The sequence below is a fragment of the Chiloscyllium plagiosum genome, unplaced genomic scaffold (genome assembly GCF_037043375.1).
Source record: "Chiloscyllium plagiosum isolate Xiang-an unplaced genomic scaffold, Cpla_swu_hap1 HiC_scaffold_43, whole genome shotgun sequence".
Taxonomy (NCBI): Eukaryota; Metazoa; Chordata; class Chondrichthyes; order Orectolobiformes; family Hemiscylliidae; genus Chiloscyllium; species Chiloscyllium plagiosum.
In genome coordinates this window covers 48,083,173-48,103,164 of record NW_028270181.1, presented here as the reverse complement: position 1 = coordinate 48,103,164, position 19,992 = coordinate 48,083,173, and the positions used below count along the sequence as shown (strand labels likewise).

At 45.1% G+C, this 19,992-nt stretch overlaps 1 non-coding gene across 1 annotated transcript; it reads left to right on the top strand.

Annotated features, from left to right (window-relative positions):
• Positions 1–2,261: 2,261 nt before the first annotated feature.
• Positions 2,262–2,343, top strand: trnal-uaa (transfer RNA leucine (anticodon UAA)). The gene has a single exon. It is a non-coding gene; the product is annotated as a tRNA-Leu (tRNA).
• Positions 2,344–19,992: the final 17,649 nt, after the last annotated feature.

The window sequence follows — 19,992 nt, the reverse complement described above, 5'->3', positions numbered from 1 at the left end:
TCGACCTCCGCTGTATCTGCTCCCAGAAGGACCAGTTCCACCATAGAACACACCAGATGGTCTCCTTCTTTAGAGACCGCAATTTCCCTTCCCTCGTGGTTAAAGATGCCCTCCAACGTATCTCGTCCACATCCCATACCTCCTCCCTCAGGCCCCACCCCTCCAACCGTAACAAGGACAGAACACCCCTGGTGCTCACCTTCCACCCTACCAACCTTCATATAAACCAAATCATCCGCCGACATTTCAGCCAATTCCAAAAAGACCCCACCACCAAGGATATATTTCCCTCACCACCCCTTTGCGCCTTCGGCAAAGACCGTTCCCTCCGTAACTACCTGGTCAGGTCCACGCCCCCCTCCCATCCTGGCACCTCCCCTGCCACCGCAAGAACTGTAAAACCTGCGCCCACACCTCCTCCCTCACCTCTATCCAAGCCACTAAAGCAGCCTTCCACATCCACCAAAGTTTTACTTGCACATACACTTATATCATTTATTGTATCCGTTGCTCCCAATGTGGTCTCCTCTACATTTGGGAGACTGGGCGCCTCCTAGCAGAGCGCTTTATGGAACATCTCCGGGACACCCGTACCAATCAACCAACCGCCCTGTGGCCCAACATTTCAACTCCCCCTCCCTCTCTGCCGAGGACATGGAGGTCCTGGGCCTCCTTCACCGCACCTCCCTCACCATCAGACGCCTGGAGGAAGAACGCCTCATCTTCCGCTTCGGAACACTTCAACCCCAAGGCATCAAAGTGGACTTCAAACAGTTTCCTCATTTCCCCTTCCCCCACCTCACCCTAGTTCCACACTTCCAGCTCAGCACTGTCCCCATGTGTTGTCCGGACTTGTCCTACCTGCCTATCTCTTTTTCCACCTATCCACTCCACCCTCTCCTCGCTGACCTATCACCTTCATCCCCTCCCGCACTCACCCATTGTACTCTATGCTACTTTCTCCCCACCCCCACCCACCTCTAGTTTATCTCTCCACTCTTCAGTCTCACTGCTTTTAATCCCGATGAAGGGTTTTTGCCCGAAACGTCGATTTTGCTGCTCCTTGGAGGCTGCCTGAACTGCTGTGCTCTTCCAGCACCGCTGATCCAGAATCCACCCCTGTGTTCTCTGTCTATACCATGATGTTTAGATTGATTCTAATCTAAAAAGTGAGATAATGGAGTTTTACATAAATTCATGCGGCAAGACGTGTCTGATTGATGACATGGATACCACTATTACACATTGGATCACATCCCACCTGTTGCCTGGCAGGTGCTCATGTGACTCAGCCAACTTTGTCTATCTTATACGTTGCAGGCAAGAATGCCTGGAGGCATGGTACATTGGGGAAACCGAGCAAAGGCTACGACAACAGATGAATGGGCACCGCACAACAGGAGGGTTCCCTCCCAGTTGGGGAACACTTTAGCGGTCCAGGGCATTCAGCCTCGGACCTTCGGGTGACCATCCTCCAAGGTGGACTTTGGGACAGGCAGAAGAGAAAAGTGTCCGAGCAGAGGCTGATAGTTCAGTTCGGTACCCATAGGGAGGGCCTCAACCGGGACCTTGGGTTCATGTCACATTACAGGTGATCACCATTGCACTATACACACACACACACACACACATACACACACACACACACACATATTTCTACACACACACACACACGGACACAGGTACATACAGACGCGCACACAGACACTCACGCACAGCTTTATAGACACGCACACTCCCACACTCACACATGCACCCCCTCACAGACTTAAGACACTCCGCACTCACTACACACACAGACACACACACACACACACTTTCTCACACTCACAACCCCCACCCCAGACAGACACACCCACACAGATAGACAAAGACCCACATGCACACAGATATTTTGTGGGTGAATTTGTACTTGCATGCAGTTTTTGTACTTTGCTCAAAAACTGCATTCATTCATGTAGAAATCTTGAGCTCAAAAACTGTATGAATTTATGTGAAAATTACTCCCTCTATTCTCTGCCCGTCTGCCTCATGACTTTTTAAAATTCTGTAAGGCCATTCCTCAGCCCTGAAGCCCCAGGGAAAACTGTCGAAGCCTATTCAGCTTCGTGCTATTGCCCAAATAGTGCAAACCTTGCAAACCCTTTCAAATACTTTCTAAATTGCACCACGTTCGTTACTGAATGCACGATCTGTTAGTGCTGAAGTGAAGCGACGCTGAAACATTAGTAATGACAATTTTGAGCGCTCTTTGCCTGTAGGGTAGCGTGGCCGAGTCGTTTAAGGCGCTGGATTTAAGCTCCAGTCTCTATCGAGTCGTGGGTTCGAATCTCACCGCTACCAAGATTGCAGCTGCTCTTCTGCAGGCAGAGGAACTTAGCAGGCCCTGTATATTTGCGTTTGCAGCCGGTCAGGCCTCTAATCCAGACTGACTCTGAAAACTGTGGGACACTTTGCTGTCGGAAGCCCCCTCATCTGCACTGCTTTACGATGAATATGTGGAAACGTTTGGCTGCAAGTTTCTGTGTCTCAAATAGTCAGCACGTTTGGCTGCAAGTTTGGTTGTTCGAGCCTGCCCTTCGCACCGAGCCTCAATGATTTCAGTTCAAGCATTGAGACCAACCATGTACCGACACTGCAACCACGAGAACTCAGCAGAGTCCGCAGCTGGATGTGGCCCCAATCTCTCCAAGGCCCCGCTGCCAACAGAAAGCGGCTACTGCAGCTTCAATCACCGGCTTCCTACTCAGCCCTGGGACACAGCACATGGAAAATTCTTCCCCAGGAACGGCTCTTCCCGTGTGAGAGGGACAACAATTCTACTTTAAATTGAGAATGGCTTCAGAAGATTGTTCCTGTCCTTTGAGTGTTTCATAAACAAAACTCCTGTCTCGCAAATAAGAAGTGGGGAAAGTTGTTGGCAGGAAGGATAGAGAAAGTGCTGATTGTGAGGACTCTGTCTCGGCAGCAGGTGGGATTCCTTACACCCGAAACAGGAATGATTGCGTTTCCTTAGGAAATTTCCCAATTGATTTAACGTCTGCCAGAGTGATGGGAATCATTCCGGCCACCTAAAGATGAGGATAAAAATATGAAAATATTTATATTGAATCTTAAATCCAGAGACAAGTGCTAAATAGATAATAATGTTCTGAATGAATACTAGCTGAGAAATGGAATTTGTGGATGATGACATTTGTGATTGGGAGGAATGAACTGGATCCTTGCAAATTGCAATGCCAGGTGAAATATCCTCAGTATGAAATGACACACTAATTAATCGTGAGCCAGGCGCAGCTACTTTAGTCGGTACAGCATGAGATGCTTAATCTCAGGGCCGTAGGTTCAAGCCTCACGATGGGCCCTTTCACTCCTTTAAAGAAATCCAGCCCTCTGCTCCACTTGCAGGATTGCAACCCAGTGCAGGGGTCGTTTTTGACAAGTGGATCTGACTGTGTTCGGCCGCATTCTGAATGAAAGCTGTCTCCACTTTCCTGGAAGTGCCAGAGACAAGTTTATCAGTGCGGCCGAATATACGATGAATTGTGTCTCTTTCAAAACGTCAGGTTCCACTCCAAACGTCCACCAAACAGAGTGCTCAGAGACACAGAACGCGAATGTCTACTTGTTGGGGGGACGGGGTCTGACAGTGACTGCTCAATGTCAAATGGTCCTGAACCAAAATGAAGTGATTCAGACCGTTCTGACGGAAACCGAGGGGAACTCGCCTGAACGTTTCACAATTCACACGGAAAATGATCTTGTGTGCTCATGGGGGTTCACGTAATGGACAGTTTATTGTCAGTAACAGGGGTGGGGGTGGGGCAGGATTGTGAGGTTTCACAGTGGGACAGAAGTGATCTGGGTGAACGGGTACGTCTCACACCCCCAGAGCATGGAAGAGCTGATTGGTCCAAGATCACTACCATCTTCTCTTTCGGAACCAACAAATGAAATTGCTGAAAATCACAGCAGGTCTGCTCGCATTTTGGAAAGGAAAAGTGTTAAGACTTCGGGACTCGTGACATTTCTTTTTGCATGTCCATCTCCCTCTGGATTTGTACAGTCTTCCTTTTTATTGACTATCTTCTGACTTCCAACTTTATTCTCTTGTATTTTATTTTCCTCTCCAACCATGTTCCCAGCCTTTAAATTTGTATCAGATCTGTCCCATCTCTCACTTTGCTCATTTATGACCGAAGAACTTGGAAATGAACAATTAACTCTGTTTCTATTTCCTTAGATACCAGATGACCAGAGACCAGAATGTATAGGATGACGGTTAGAGCTTTCAGCCCATAGTCTGCTCTGCCATTCGATCATGGCTAATATCGCTCTCAATCCCATTCTCCAGTCTTCTCCCTGTAAAACTCATTCCCCCTGAATTTAGGACCCAGTCTTTTTCCCAGACTGGGTCTTCATCCGCCCCAAACCCCTCCTCATCTGCTGGCGGCTGTTACACCGTGTCTCTGGGTGATCGCGCTGAGTTTCAGTCCCGCACGGCAAACCCAATCTGTTCTGAACAACGCAATCACCGCTGGGGGACAGCTCGATCAGGTCTCTGGCCCCACTGTGTTTGTGCGGGGGAGCAGTTATCACCTTCACCTCCCATGGGAAGGATCGGTCCTTCAAATATCCGGGCAGTAAAAACGATTGGCTTGTGTGTCAACATAGATGAAGGTAATTGCTTTCTGACCTGCTCAGTAAACCTTACTCTGTATGTCCCTGCCCATTCCTGCCGTTGTCGTCAAAGGGAATGCAAGTCCAATTAATTGCCGTGTACGGTTTTATTCGATACACATTCTTCCTTGTTCAGAATATAGGTGGATGTTTCCAGCACAGATAATTACTATTTTCAAGAATGCAGTCGGCGGGCCCTGATACATTTCTGGAGAGTAGAAGCATCAGTTTCTGCAGAAAATGGCCTCGTTCAGAACTGAGCAGAAATATTGTTGTTCCCGCTTTAAGGGCGACAGTTTTCCAGATGGTGATCGATGGGGCTTTATTGCAGCCTCATCAGCAAACCTTGTTTTGCATTTACTCGCCCATCACTACTCTAGTGGTGAATAGAAGTATCATTCCAAATAACTGCTGCGTGAATTTCTTTTCAAATGTCACTGCGCTGTGGCTGTGAATATGTGGCGATGTCTACAGCCCTGCTGGCCATCCTGTTTAAGAGTGCAGTTATGAACATTCCTCTGTCTCAGCGCTGCAAGGAAAATTGCCCGCGCCTATTCAGCCTCGCCCTACATTCCAAACTCGGCAAACCTGGCAACTTGTTTGTCAGTATTTCCTGAGCATTTTCACGTGATATCCTTTTTTTTAAAAATCATGTTAATAACCCTGGCCAACATTGGTCTATTCGGAACGGAAATGTCAGTGATAGATAAAGAGCAGCTGGCTCGGTGGCTCGGTTGTGACAGCGTTGTTCCATTTGGGTCACACCCGAAACATCTCTAGTTCAAACCAGGCAGGAGCGACTTTGTTCCCTTGGGACAAGTGGATTGGTGGGAATGGAGCGTTCCTGCTGGTTGTTCTCATCAGCAAACCTGGCTTTGAATTTGCTAGCCCACATCTGCTGCCATGTTGAAAAGGAATACCATTCCGATTAATTGCTGTGTCAAACTTCGTTCAGTTTCTCTCCTCGGATAAAGTGAGGGCTGGAGATGATGAAACGCTCCGAAAACAAACGGCGGTTCTCCTGCTGCTCGGATGCTGCCTGACCGGATGTGCTTTTCCAGCACCACACTCTCAACTAAGTTTCTCTCCTCCTGGGTCGACAATATGATTCGAATTGTAGATCTTCTCCCGCCGTCCATTTTAAGGGTACAGTTACCAGCACTGATCCTTTCTGCACCAAAACTATCGCATTTGCTTTACATGTGAAGGCATCCTCGTTCAGTGACAAGGTAAGCTCTCATTTGCTCGGGTCACAGCGAACATTGGTTACCTGATGTCATCTCTGTCAAATGTATCCCAAAGTAGGCTCTGAAACGCCTCATTGGGACCCGAGCATTTCTAAACCTGCGTGAACCAAAACCAGAAAACCTCAGTCATGGTTTGGAGCAGTTCACATATTCGAGTGTCCAAGCAGAAGGCTTGGTTACCGCTCATTCAGTCAACAACAGGAATGAGAAGATTTACATCCTCAGATGAACTGCTTGACTCATGCTCTCATACAGTCACTAATTCAGTTTTCTGGATAAATGTAAGGGCGTCTTCTGCCTTCCCTTGTAGTCTAGTAGCCAGCCTTTGGCGCTCTCGCCGCCGTGACACCGGTTCTATTCCCGGTCAAGGAATGCGTGCTTTATTCTGCACACACATCGTGGTAAGAATATTTCTGACCACTTTTCCAAAGTTGGCAGAACATCGGTTTTAAAGTTGAACAGAAAACCAAGAGATGCAGATGTTGGAAATCTGAACCAAAAACAAGAATTGACGTGCAAACTGAATAGTCCTGGCAACATCTGTGGAGAGAAACAGAGACAATGACACACAATGACAGAACCAGATTAGTTCTTCATTTCTAGACCACAATGCCGCGATAATGATCAGTTTTATCTGTCGAATGGGGATTGTTATCAAAATCTTTTATTTTTTGCCAGTTAGCAGCCATGTCGACCCGAGATCTGATTCGTTCAGTGTCTACGTCCAGATAGGCCTCTAATTTCCTGTCTCTATCTCTGTGTATCTACCTCACCCTTTTCATATTCGTTGACCCTTTTTTTGCCAATATCCCTCATTTCCCATTCCTACCCTATGAAAAGCCAGACGTTCGGGGATAGTTTGAGAATGGAGCTGCTGAGAGGTTTTCTGGAACCTGGCAGGAGACTGCACAACATGGCTCACATTTTACGGATAATACGTCTGGCACTTGGATGTGATACAAGGGGCCATTTCTTCCTCAAAACATTGTAACCCTTTCGAAATTAAAGTTGCATTTCTTATCCAAATGAAAATAAACTAACTATAGGAGAACGTGGAATCATTAATGATGCTGTAAAATGAATGAATGGCGACAGCAGAGAATGAGGATGATCCACTCGTGGTTTCTGTGCTATGACCACAACATTCCACGGCCTTTCTGCAGTGTTTCCTGCCTCACCTCGTTATTCCCACCAAACTTGGAATGAAGGAGGGAGAATAAAATTGGGGGAGAAGAAGGAGTGCTATTGGAACAGCAGTAAGAAACTCTAGATTGGTGTATTGGTTAGGAAGGACAACATACACTGCTGGAACTAAACCAGGAAAAAGGAGTGGGTTTGCCAAACCATAACAGGCTCGAACTCAGGCAGGATGCTGAGTCGCTTCATCAGCAACACGATACTTTATAAAAGGTGAACCTCCGAGCTTTCAATACAACAAGCGGGCGCAACTGCGATTGGACCGTATGGTCAGCTGCTTACCAAGGAGGGGTTTTAAATAACTAAGCAACGTCCATATGTGCAGTTCATTAACCACATGACCACATGAACTCGGAAATACATTTCTGTATCAATATTACTCAGTGTGATTTGCAATCAAACACCTCTTTTGCAAAACCAGACATTTCACGATTTATCGTTCTTCAATGCAAAGGCACATAAAAGGGCAATCTTCTCTTGCATTGGTTTCAAACAGATATTTGTATCTGTTTAAGCTGACAGGACAAAGGGAACATTTTTCATCCTCTTGGGGCGTACTGACGGCTTTCATACACACAGAGGGAATTTCACACGAAGAGGAACAGTGTCATTGCCATGAATTGTCCAGGAATGGTGTGTGAGCCAATGTAAACAGTTTGCTGTAAAGGCTAAACCATTAGCAGTGACACTGAGCCTTGCACCACCAGATGCAGACTCACTTCCTGCCTCATGCCTCCCAGTCATCATTGTCATTCACGTCAATTTCACTTCCCTGCTCCACTTCCAAACTAACTACCGATTGGAACCTACCACATTTAGGAACGCATTCCTGGAATAAAGATATCACTCAATGCAATAGGACTCGCTGTCCATCCCTAAATCCCCCAGAGATGGAGGAGATGAGTTGCTCTTGTGAACCATTGAACTCCTTCACACGGAGGTACAGCCATTATGGTGCAAGTGCGGGAGTTCCTGGATTTACACCCAGAGACACTGAAGGAACACAACATATTTCCAACTCAGGAAGGTGAGATGATTGGAGGGAGATTTGAAGGGGTCACTATCGTATCTGTCCGCTGTCATTGTCCTTCTACATGGTTCAAGCAATCACTGGGCTGATTCTGGAGGGATCCCGGTATGTCTTCTGTGTGAAACGAGGAAAGCGTTTTCAGTCAGACAATTCACATGAAGAGAATTAAACCTTCATTCCCTGAATTGGAACTATATCCATTTCTGGACGATACAAACTTTGACTCCTCAGCACGGGCCCCCGGTAATGCTGATAGTATCCAAAGCAACCTGAATTGTACACACCCTTGTGCCAGTCCATCCCTTCATAACCACCTTCGGCAACAACGTTTCTCTCTTCAATTTTGCAAACGCTTCATATGATCGCCTTGGGTTTCAAAGTAAAGAAAGTGGAGCTGTGGTGATCTGATGTTGGTCAGTAGGTGCAATGCAGGAATGTACAGAACAGGTTTTGATGCGTGAGATTGCACTGAAGGGATTCCACCACTAAAAGGCGCTGTTCATCTCGTCTGATTCTCCATCGCGGGATTCAAATCAACAGAGGTTTCTCTCTGGACTGGCTCAGGGTCTTGACTGGAAAAGGTCATGACGCAAGGTATGAAAAGATATTTCACTGGAGTGAATAAAAAAATCGCAGACTGACTGTGAATAAAATGATGGCAACTTCCAGCAGAGGCTCAGGCGACCCGGAAGCAGGTACCTGAGAGCAAATATGTTGCCTTGGCTATTGAAAGACATTGTTTCACGAAGTGGGACATCCGATGTGAAACAGTGACGATAATTATTTTTACTGATTGTTCACCTTGTGAATACTGTTTACCCCGATGTCCATGTTTCCATTTCATATCGACTACCTGTCGTACCTCCGGCTGCCGTTGGGCCAGTGACGTAATGGATAATGCCTCTGACTTTTGGTGGTTCGAATCCTTCCTGATTTGTGTGCAATGTACTGCAGGGATTGGATCAGTGGGTCTCGAATTTGGTAGTAATGCACCTCAATGTGCGACAGATTTTCAGGAGCTGCAGACTTTGGATCAGTGTGTTTTCAAATGTGAAAGTTGCATGTGAGGCAATTGTCCATTTTAAATTCCAGCTCAACGCAACGTCTCTCATTGTCTGTAAAACTGACTTTAGTTGCGCCTAAAGCTGCCTTTTGTCGGAAAAACCTCTGTGTGTGTGTGTGTGTGTGTGTATATAGGTGGGGTGTAGGGGGCGGGGTGGGGCTTGGTCTTAAGTCGGTGGAGAGCGGTACTGAATCACAAGGAGCTGGTATAATCCTGAAAACTCTGCCCTCCTCCCCCCATCTCCGGGCACGTGTGTCTGTGACTCACTCTATGGATGAAAATGTGAATGGGTTGCTCGAGGGGATTTCACTTCAGTATGACGGTATATAACTCACTCCCATTGTTGTCTCGTTTAAGATCGCAGGGATAATCTTTTTCTGAATTTTACGGTGAAAACAACAGAACACACAAAGTATCCTGTCAAAGCTGGACACTGGATCGAAAACAGACGGCTATCTGATGAGCCATACTGCACGATAGGCCGAATGGTATTTTCCTATTGTGTTAAAAAAACCTGGAAGACAACGAGAAACTAATGTGCAGCGAAAATGAACCAAAATGAAATGCATAAGTGGTTTCATTGAGAATAAATGCGACAGCTTCTGTTGCTTTCCCTTTTAATCTCACGGTTAGGAGTTGGTGCATTTTCTGAGGGGGAAAGGGTGATTCCTGGTCAGGGAATGGGCGATGCGTTCTGCAAAGATATCTTGCTAACAGTATTTCTGACCGATTTGCTGAAACCGTCAGGTCATTGGTTTTGTCTCAAACGTTGTTAAGAATAATATGAAACAAAGGATTGCAGATGTTTGAAATCGGAACCAAAACCAAGGTTTGATAGAAAAACTTAGTACGACAGTGAGAGAAACAGAGTTAATGCTTCATATCGGCGGAGCGAGGTTACTTAGACATTTCTGTATTATACTTTTGGTAAAATTATCAGTTTTCCCTGTCAGGATATTTACCAAAATCTTTCATTAGCTTACAACCATCAATGTTGAAAATTCAAAATGACTTTGTTGGCTGTAAGAATCCTTCCGTTGCTCGGAGATGGTGAAAGGCTGTGCTTAATAGTTACCTTTTTTATTATTTGTTTCTGTAAGTCAGCAGCCATGTCGATTGGAGAATTGGTTCTTTCAGTATCTCCGTCAATCTGCGTCTCCATATTTCTTTCTTTCTCTGTGCATGCACCTGACCCTCTTTCACATTCTCGGACTCTCGGTCTGCCCATATTCCTCATTTCCCATTTCTGCTCTTTGAAAAGTCTGACATTCGGAGACAAATTGAGAGTGGACCAGCTAACAGGCTTTCTGCCCTCTCGGTAGCATGTGTGGGATTAGGCTCACATTCTCCGAATAAAGTTCCCTAAACTTATGCCTGAGGTGAGGAGTCATTCCTTCCTCCAAATATTATGATCCTTTCGAGTTCTAAATAGAATTCATAATCCACAAGAAAAGAAACCGCACTCACAGTGCGAACCACAACGACAGGAGTGCAATGAAGTATTTCCTGTTGCTGTGGAATGAATGAATGTTGACAGCAGAGAATTAGGGTGAACAGCTATTGGTGTCTGCGCCATCACTGCAACATTCCCCGGCAAACCTGCCATGTCTCCTGGCCCACCTCGTTATTCCCAACAAACTGGAAATTAACGAGGCGTAATAAAGGAGGAGTACAAGCAGAAGTTCTTGTCAAACGCAGGAAGGAAACTCCAGATTGAATTAATAGCTCGGAAGAAACAATATCCACTGGAGGAACTAAACCAGGGAACAGACGAGGGTCGAAACTGAAGATGTGTTGCTGGAAAAGCGCAGCAGGTCAGGCAGCATCCAAGGAGCAGGTGAATCGACGTTTCGGGCATGAGCCCTTCTTCAGGCCCTTCTTATTCCTGAAGAAGGGCTCATGCCCAAAACGTCGATTCTCCTGCTCCTTGCATGCTGCCTGACCTGTTGCGCTTTTCCAGCAACACATTTTCAGCTCTGGTCTCCAGCATCTTCAGTACTCACTTTCTCCTATCAGACGAGGGTCACCAAAACAGGCTGAGGCTCAAACAGGACGCATGGTTGACTGACGGGCAAAACTGACTTGGGAGATTTTGAAACAACCATGCATTTGGTAAAATACACAGGCACAACTACGATGTGAAATCTTGGTGGGTTGTTTATGATGTCGGCAAGTGAACAAACTGAGTCACGGCACCACACCACATGTGGTTTTTTTCATCCCAGTTCCTTAACCAATTGATAACAGTAACTCGGAATTGTGTTTGCTGTATTAATGTTGCTCAGTGAGAATTGCATTCAACCCCCACTTTTGCGAAGACAGTTAATAGCTGAACTTTCTGCACTGAAATTGTACAGAAAGATACAATCTCCTCTTCCACTGGCTTCAAACTGATATGTTCAACTGTTTAAACTGAGAGGATAAGGAGAATGTACTCATCATCTCGGGGTCCATTAACTCTGTTAATATACACAGGGAACCTCACAAAAAGAGGAACAGGGTCATTGTGCTAAACTGACCTGAACTGCGTGTGAGTTAGTGTAAACAATATGTCATAAAGATTTGGAGTTGCCAGTGTTAGACTGGGGTGGACAAAGTTAAATAATCACACAACATCAGGTTATAGTCCAACAGGCTTATTTGATAGCACTAGCTTTTGGAGCGCTGTACCTTCATCAGGTGGTTGTGGAGCCTAACATCATAAGACAGAGAAGTTATAGCAAAAGATTACAGGGTGATGCGACTGAAATGACATATTTAAAAATAAAAGTGCATTGTCTGTTCAGTCTGTATACTTTTAGAAATACCATGTTAGATTTTATTCTTTCATGTGTAAACAGTATGTAAAAATAGCTAAATTCTCAGGTAAATATTCAACAATAGATGCCACCACAGCTCAGATTCAGCCTTGAAGGTGTGAGGTTGAAATCTGTCTGTGTCCCAATGTTCTGTCGTGGCAGAAGCTGGGGGTACCCTGCCTCATGGCTTTCAAGATGCATTTGACATCGGCAGTGAGGTTCCCACATCGGATCGCATTGCCTAATATGATGGGACATCCTGGTGTGTTGGCTTTGTGTATTTTCGGAAGGCAGTAGAAGTGCCTTCAAGTGCATGGTATGAGGTTGATGGAACTCTGAAAGAGTGCATTTCAGAGCTTAGATCAGAGTGTTGCTGGAAAAGCACAGCAGGTCAGGTAGCATCCGAGGAGCAGGAAAATCGACGTTTCGGGCAAAAGTACTTCATCAGGATTTCGGAGGGGCTGAGCACAGAAACAGACCCTCCATTCCAGCTCGTCCCTGCTGACCAGATAACTGAAATTAATCTAGTTATATTTGCCAACATTTGACCCTTACCCCTTCAAACCCTCCCTGTCTGAATCCCATCCAGATGCCTTTTAAATAGAGTCATAGAGATTTACAGCATGGAAACAGACCCTGACATTACAAAGGGATATTGACAGATTGGGTAAATGGGCAAAGTTGTTCAGGTTAGATCAGTGAGGATACAAACCTCCATGCCGAACAGATGTCCCAACCCAATCTTCCCCCACCTGCCAGTATCCGACCCATATCCCACCAAACCCTTCCTATTCATATACCCATCCAAATGCCTCTTAAATGTTGCAATTCTATCAGCCTCCACCATTTCCTCTGGCAGCTCATTCCGTACCACCCCCTGGGTGAAATTGTTGCCCCTTATGTCTCTTTTATATCTTTCCTCTCTCACCCTAAACCCATGCCCGCTAGTTCTGGACACTCCGACCCCAAGGAAAAGACTTTATCTATTTATCCGCCTCATAATTTTGTCAACCTCTATAAGGTCACCCCTCAGCCTCCGACGCTCCAGGGAAAACAGCCCCAGCCTGTTCAGCCTCTCCCCTTAGCTTAAACTCTCCAACCCTGGCAACAATGTTGTGACTATACCAGACTTTGGCAAATTATTCCGCACACCCAAAACCTTCTGTGTATAAAATTTGTGTCTCAGATTCCTTTGTGTGTACCTGTACCTGCCTCCAGCTGAAACTCTCATTCCCCTCTATCTTGTCTGCTGTCACTGAGCCAATGGTGTCTTCATTCTGTTACTGACCCTTCAGTCCCAAGGGCATGAATTGTTCTCACAAATCCAATTGGAGACCTTCTCTCATCCACGTGAAGAAATTGAACCCTGACAATTCCACTTACGCTGTCTCCCATCAGTCTTCATAGGATCCATATCGCAGAGGTTAAACAGTGTTCCCAGCAAACTGTCCCGGGCAGCGGGAGTACAGGGTTCAGACAAAGTAAAACATTATTTAAACTGTATCCATTTAAATCTCCAGGTCAGGTAGAGAATACAGTTAGATGAGAGTAAACCTCCCTGCACACTGCAGCTTTTCACATTCCCAGGCCATGTTCAGTGTGGCGGTAGATACTGATCAAATCTCCCACTTCCTCCATCCTGTTCACATCAAATACACTCAGGGCAGTTCCATCACTGGGTTAGATACAGACTATGTGAACAGCGGCAATTTCTCCACCTGAATCTCGCAGTGTCTGGGGAGAATGGGGTTCGATACAGAGTCAAGATCTGTCCATATTGTCCACATCGGACACTCCCAGGACAGGCAAATCATGGGGCTATATACAGAGTAAAGATCCATCTGCACTGTACCTCCCAACACACACACAGGATAGGGACAGCACAGGGTGAGGTACAAAGTTAGGCAGCATTGTAGACAGTGCAGATGGTACCTTAACATTACAAAGGGATATTGATAGACTGGGTAAATGGGCAAAGCTGCATCATTTGTTCAGGTTAAATCAGTGAGAGATACATTTTTGTTCAGTGAGGGATATGGGCCAAAGGAAAGAATGTGGAGTTAGGCAACACATCAACCATGATGCCATTGACTGATGCAACAGGGTCGAGGGGCTGAATGGCCTCCTCCTGTTCCTATGATACAAACTGTCCCCATCAAACACTCTCAGGGCAGGGAAAGGATGGGGTTCGATACACAATGAAGCTGCCTTTACTGTATCCCCATCAACCCCTCCAAGGGTAGGGCCAGCACAGGATTAGATACTGAGTCAAGCTGTCTCTCTCTCTCCACACTGTCCCGATCAACCACTCCCGGGATTGTTTAACAGAGCTTTAATATCTGAAAATGCTCATTTTCCTCTGTTATTCCTAGCCCCTCAGTAACTCTGTATGTGAGTGTGTGTGTTTATGTGTGTGGGAGAGGGAGACAGAGAGAGAGGGAGAGGGAATGACCGGTGCCCTGCATTCGTGGGTCATATCCTCTTGTACTCCAGTATTACACATTATTTTCTGGATCCGTGTACAGAAATCACAGAAAGCTAACGTAATGGTGTCATCAAATATTAGGATGATTTGCCAATTATTACCAGGACATGGGACGAGGGAAATGAGGCAGCCTTGCTGTGTCTGCAGACTCAGTCTGCAGGGGCAGTGAGTGTTCAGGAAGGGAAAGGGATTGTTGTTTTCATTCGTTCATGGGATGTGAGCATCACTGGCTGGGTCCAGCATTTATCCCTCCATTCCCATCTTCCCTTGAGAAGGTGGGAGGGAGCTGCCTTATTGAACCGCGGCACTCCATCAAATTAATGTTTCTGGAGAAACAGAATGGAGTGGAAATTAAACTCCAGCTTTCTCTGTTCCTGCTCCCAATTTAATATTCACCCGTTCAGTTTATACTGAGTTAGAGACTGGAATTTCATCGATGGTCTCAGCGAGTCTATGTATTTCAGAACACAACAGGGAGTGAGTTTCAGACTGAAATCCATCTGAGGGATTTGGGCGACTTTCCCGACAGAGTAGCAGGTGCCAGTGAGTGAGTTACAGATCGGCGTATAGTCGAATGTGTGGCTCACATATTGACTAACCAATACTGGGAACGAATCTAATTGAGGAGTTTGAGCTTTTTATATATCGAATCACAGATACTTGAGAGTGAGACTCAGGCTGGAATATGTGGAAGGATTCGAGGAGGTTTTTTACATAGAATAACAAATACCCAGGAGTGAGTTACTGACTGGAAACTTATAGAGATGATCGGGGTGATTCATATTTAGAATAACAGATGATTGAAAGTTAGTTGCACATTGGAATTTTATCGTGGGTTTTGTGGTGCTCATTTATAGAAGAACAGATACTCATGAATGGTGCACAGACTGGAATGTAATCAAGGGGATTGGTGTGCTTTACATGTGGACTAACTTAGAACCCAATACTCGCTCTCTCATGCACAATCTCACTATTTTTCTTTCTCATGCAGAATGTCATCATCTGTCTCATACATTATACCAGTTTATCACCCTCTCTCATACACAGTCTCACCATGTTTCCCTCTCATACAGAAACTATTTCTGTCTCACATGCACAGTCTCACTGTCTCTCTCTGTCACAATGTCACTCTTCCTCATCATCAATCTTGCCAACTCTCTCATAGACAATCCCACTCTCTCCCATACTCAGTCTCACTGTCACGCTCTGCCATACACAATCTATACCAGTATGTTCCCGGCAGACAATTCATGTAAGCACAGCACTAGCATGGACGTTACAAAGAGGGAAAAGCAAGTGAGACGAGCAACATCAGTACAGTTTGTGATTATTGAACATTGGTCCCCCACTAACATGTAAGATTCTCTGACACCCACCCCCCAGCCCGACACAGAGGACTGGGCAGATCGTGGATTTATTAGCTGAGGCTCTGTCTCAGAATATTCTTGCTGCTAGTGTGACTCCCAGATATAACTCTCCATGTCCATCTTCTATTTTTATATTTCCATCAAATGTGCCTATTCCTGTGTGTGTGTGTGTGTGTCCATCTGAGTGAAAGGTTTGAGTGTCAATGATTTTATACTGGAATCCTAACTCTCTCACACATGCAGACACAATCTCACACATGAGCTGACACCTATACATGCACTAACACATACATAAACAAACAGTAACACATAAACACTCACACATACATGATCATACACTCACACGCTACCATACTCACACGTTTTCACACACCCACACACATGCACACTTACGTTCTCTCACTCAATCTCACTCACTCTTCCACTCAGTGTCGGTTCAGGAGGTCTATGTATCAAATAACATATACCCAGGAGTGAATTACAGCATGGAACCTAATTGAGGGTTCCGTGTGGACTTACACAGAGAGTTACAGGTACCGGGGATTGAGTGCAGACAGGAATCTAATTGAGTTCGGGACGATTTATATATGGAATAACATAGAGTTCAGAAGAGAGTTACAGACAAGAATCTAATCGGTGTTGGGGTGGGGAGTGGGGGATGGGGTGATGTGGGGTTCGGGGGTAGACATTGTATACATAATGACAGATACCGGGGAGTGAGTTACAGATTTGAATCTAATCGAGCTTTGGGGGTTGATTCATCCATCCAGTAACTGATGCCTGGGAATGAGTTGTAAGTGTATCGGGATGCTTTATACACAGTGTGTCAGGTACCCAGGACTGTGTTACAGACTGGAATCGAACTGAATAGTTCAATGTGTTTTTTATACAGAGTAATAGTTATTCAGGAGTGAGTTATCGAGATGATAGAAATTATAGAGTCATACAGCACGGAAACAGGTCCTTCGATTCAACTGGTCCATGCTGACCCGTTTTCCTGCACTTTGCTTACCCCCATTTGCGCCATTTGGGGTGTTTCTGAAAAGGAAGCACAGACTTATGGAAGTGAGTTACACATTGGAATCGAATCGATTGGGTTCATGGTAGTTTTTCTACAGAATAAAACGTACCGAGCCATGAATTGCAGATCAAAGTCTGACTGAGGTTTTGAGGTGGTTTATGTAGAGAGCCATGGATAAATTGAAATCAGTTACAGATTGGAATTTTATCAAGGGATGCCGGGTGGTTTATATGTAGAATAACAGATCCCCAGGAGTGTGTTACAGACTGGAATCTAATCAAAGGTTTTGGGATGGTTTTTATTTAGAATAACCGATAAACAAGTGTGAGTTACAGAATGGAATCGAATTGATGGATCAGGAGGTTTATTTATAAAAAGAACAGATACTCAACTGTGAGTTACAAACTGGAATCTACTTGTGGGCGTTGAGGAGGGTTATATGTAGAATAACTGATACCCAGGAGTGATTTACAGGCTGGAATCTATTCAAGGGGTTTGAGATGGTCTACATAAATTGCCACAGATACATGGGAGTGAGTTACATACTGGAATCCTATTGAGGAATTCAGGATGGTTTGTATATCGAACAATGGAAGGCCATGATTGAGTCACAGTTTGGAATCTAACTGAGGGTTTTGTTGTGATTTGTGCATAAAAAAAACAGACACCTGAGAGTGAGTTACAGACTGGAAGTCGTCAAAGTGGTCGGGCTGGTTTATACACAGAATACTAGAAACGCGAGAGTGTGTTATAGACTGGAATAGAATTGAGGGGAGTGGATTATTTTTATACAGAACAACCGGATATGAGAGGGGAGAAATCAAGGGAGAAAGTACCCATCATAGACCAACTTAACAATGAGCTGAGCCAGACAGGATTCAACTCCTGTATGTGGAGGTTTCCATGTGTTCTGAAAGATGGGAGAGAAACAGGCAGACCCTCACACAGTGAGCACCAGGCAGGAAGGGACAGAAGGAGATTCGAATTTCCAAATGGCATCAGATCAGGACAGTGTTAGATTTAAACATTGACTCGGCAGAGATAACTTGGAAAGGGAATTGAGAGAGGTTAAATCACAGGAAGTTAACCTGCTCGTTCCACCAACAAATGATGTGTTCCCTATTATACCAGGAATCCGTATGGGACAGTGAGGAAAACGTATCAGATTATTGTTAGTCTGCACTGAGACATTTTAATTGATCTGTGATCGTTTCCTTTTACAGTCATAGAGTCATAGAGATGTACAGCATGGAAACAGACCATTCAGTCCAACCCGTCCATGCCGACCATTACGTCTTGAAGTCATAAACTTCACTACTTCAGGTGACTCCCCATTTGCCTACTTTGAACACCGTTCCCCTCTGTTTTCCCCATTCACTGAAGATATTAATATCCTTTTATAATGGGGCGAAAGTGAGAACTGCAGATGCTGGAGATTGAAGTCGAGGGATTCCTGATGAAGGGCTTTTGCCCGAAACGTCGATTTTCCTGCTCCTCGGATACTGCCTGAGCTGCTGTGTTTTTCCAGCACCACAATCTCAACTCTTTTTATAATGGCACTATCTCCATGCTGGTTACAGTGCTGTCTATCTCGCACTGTCTTATTTATCTTCAATCCTGTATAACTACAATGACACCAACAAACACACAACTTTACATCCTACAGCTTTGTTTATTTGCAGGTGCATTATTTTGTTTTATTTGTAGACAACACACAATTTGAACTCCCAGCACGTCAGAGTGGGATTTGATAAACACTTGATTTAGGGATGGGGTAGACCCACACAGGATTCAGACATGGAAATGGCTTTTGACACCCCTCTCTCCCTTGCGGACAGAATTCCATAGCCAAATGTGTCAGGCAGACATGTTAGCTGTGTTCCCGGCAGCCAGTTTGTGTTACCACAGCACTGACGTTGACTTTATAAGCCTGGAAAAGCAAGAGAGACTGACAATGTCATTACAGTTTGAAAATATTGAACATTGGTCCCACACTAACATGTCAGATTCTCTGGGTTTTCAAAATTCATTTGTGGGACTTGGCCGTCTCTGGCTTGGCCAGCCTTGATAGCCCATCCATATTTGCTCTTGAGAAGATGGTGCTGAGCTGCCTTCTTGAATCGCTGCAGCCCACTTGCTGTGAGTTCACCCACAGTGTCGATAGGGAGGGATTTCCAGGATTTTGACCCAACAACTGTAAAGGAATACCGGTATATTTCCAAGTGAGGGTGGTGAGTGTCTTGGAGGGCAACTTGAAGCTGGTGGTGTTCCTAAGTAGCTGCTGCCCTTGCCATAGAGTCATAGAGATGTACAGCACGAAAATAGACCCTTCGGTCCAACCTGTCCATGCTGACCATATATCCCAAAAATAACTTAGAATACTTTGTGAGGAGCTAAAATGACCCGTCTGAGCCTGGTTTGGAACTAGATTATACCAGAACGGGATTGCATCAGCAACTGGGAAACGTAAATCCATGCCACGGCAGGAGGGTGACAATGAAATATCGTGCAGTTAAATTATACATTTTAAAAGTTCTGATGTTTCATTGTTTTACATGATTACGCTGAGTCAAATGTTTCGAACTCCTGAATTGCATCTTAGACTGGAGGCTATCTTGAGGAAAGGAATGATGTGAAATGTCAGCAAGTATAGAACTTCAATGGATCGTGGTCAGTCAGTGCAGTGGATCTCATAAAACCAGTGTTCTCACATTCCTGCGTGTATCTGTGTTTGTGCAGTTATATTGATAGCAGCGCATTTCCTCCTTCCTACTTTAGGGAGTAAAAGGGCTTTGAGCTGGTTAATCTCCTTTACACCGTGTGGGGTAAAGATTCTGCTAGCTCTGACTGTTGAATGTCCAGAATCCGCTGTTGGCTTGGGTAACTGTTGAGGAGCACGGATTGATTTTTCCAATTACAGGAGTGATGAAGATTTGAGGAATATTTGTCTTCTTATGAAATCATGCAACACAGAAACGGCACCTTTGTCAACTCCTCAATACTGAGGTATATAAAATTAACCTCGTTCCATTTGCCAGCGTTTAGCCCATATCCATCTAAATCCTTCCTGTTTATATACCCATCCCTTTTAAACGTTTTAATCT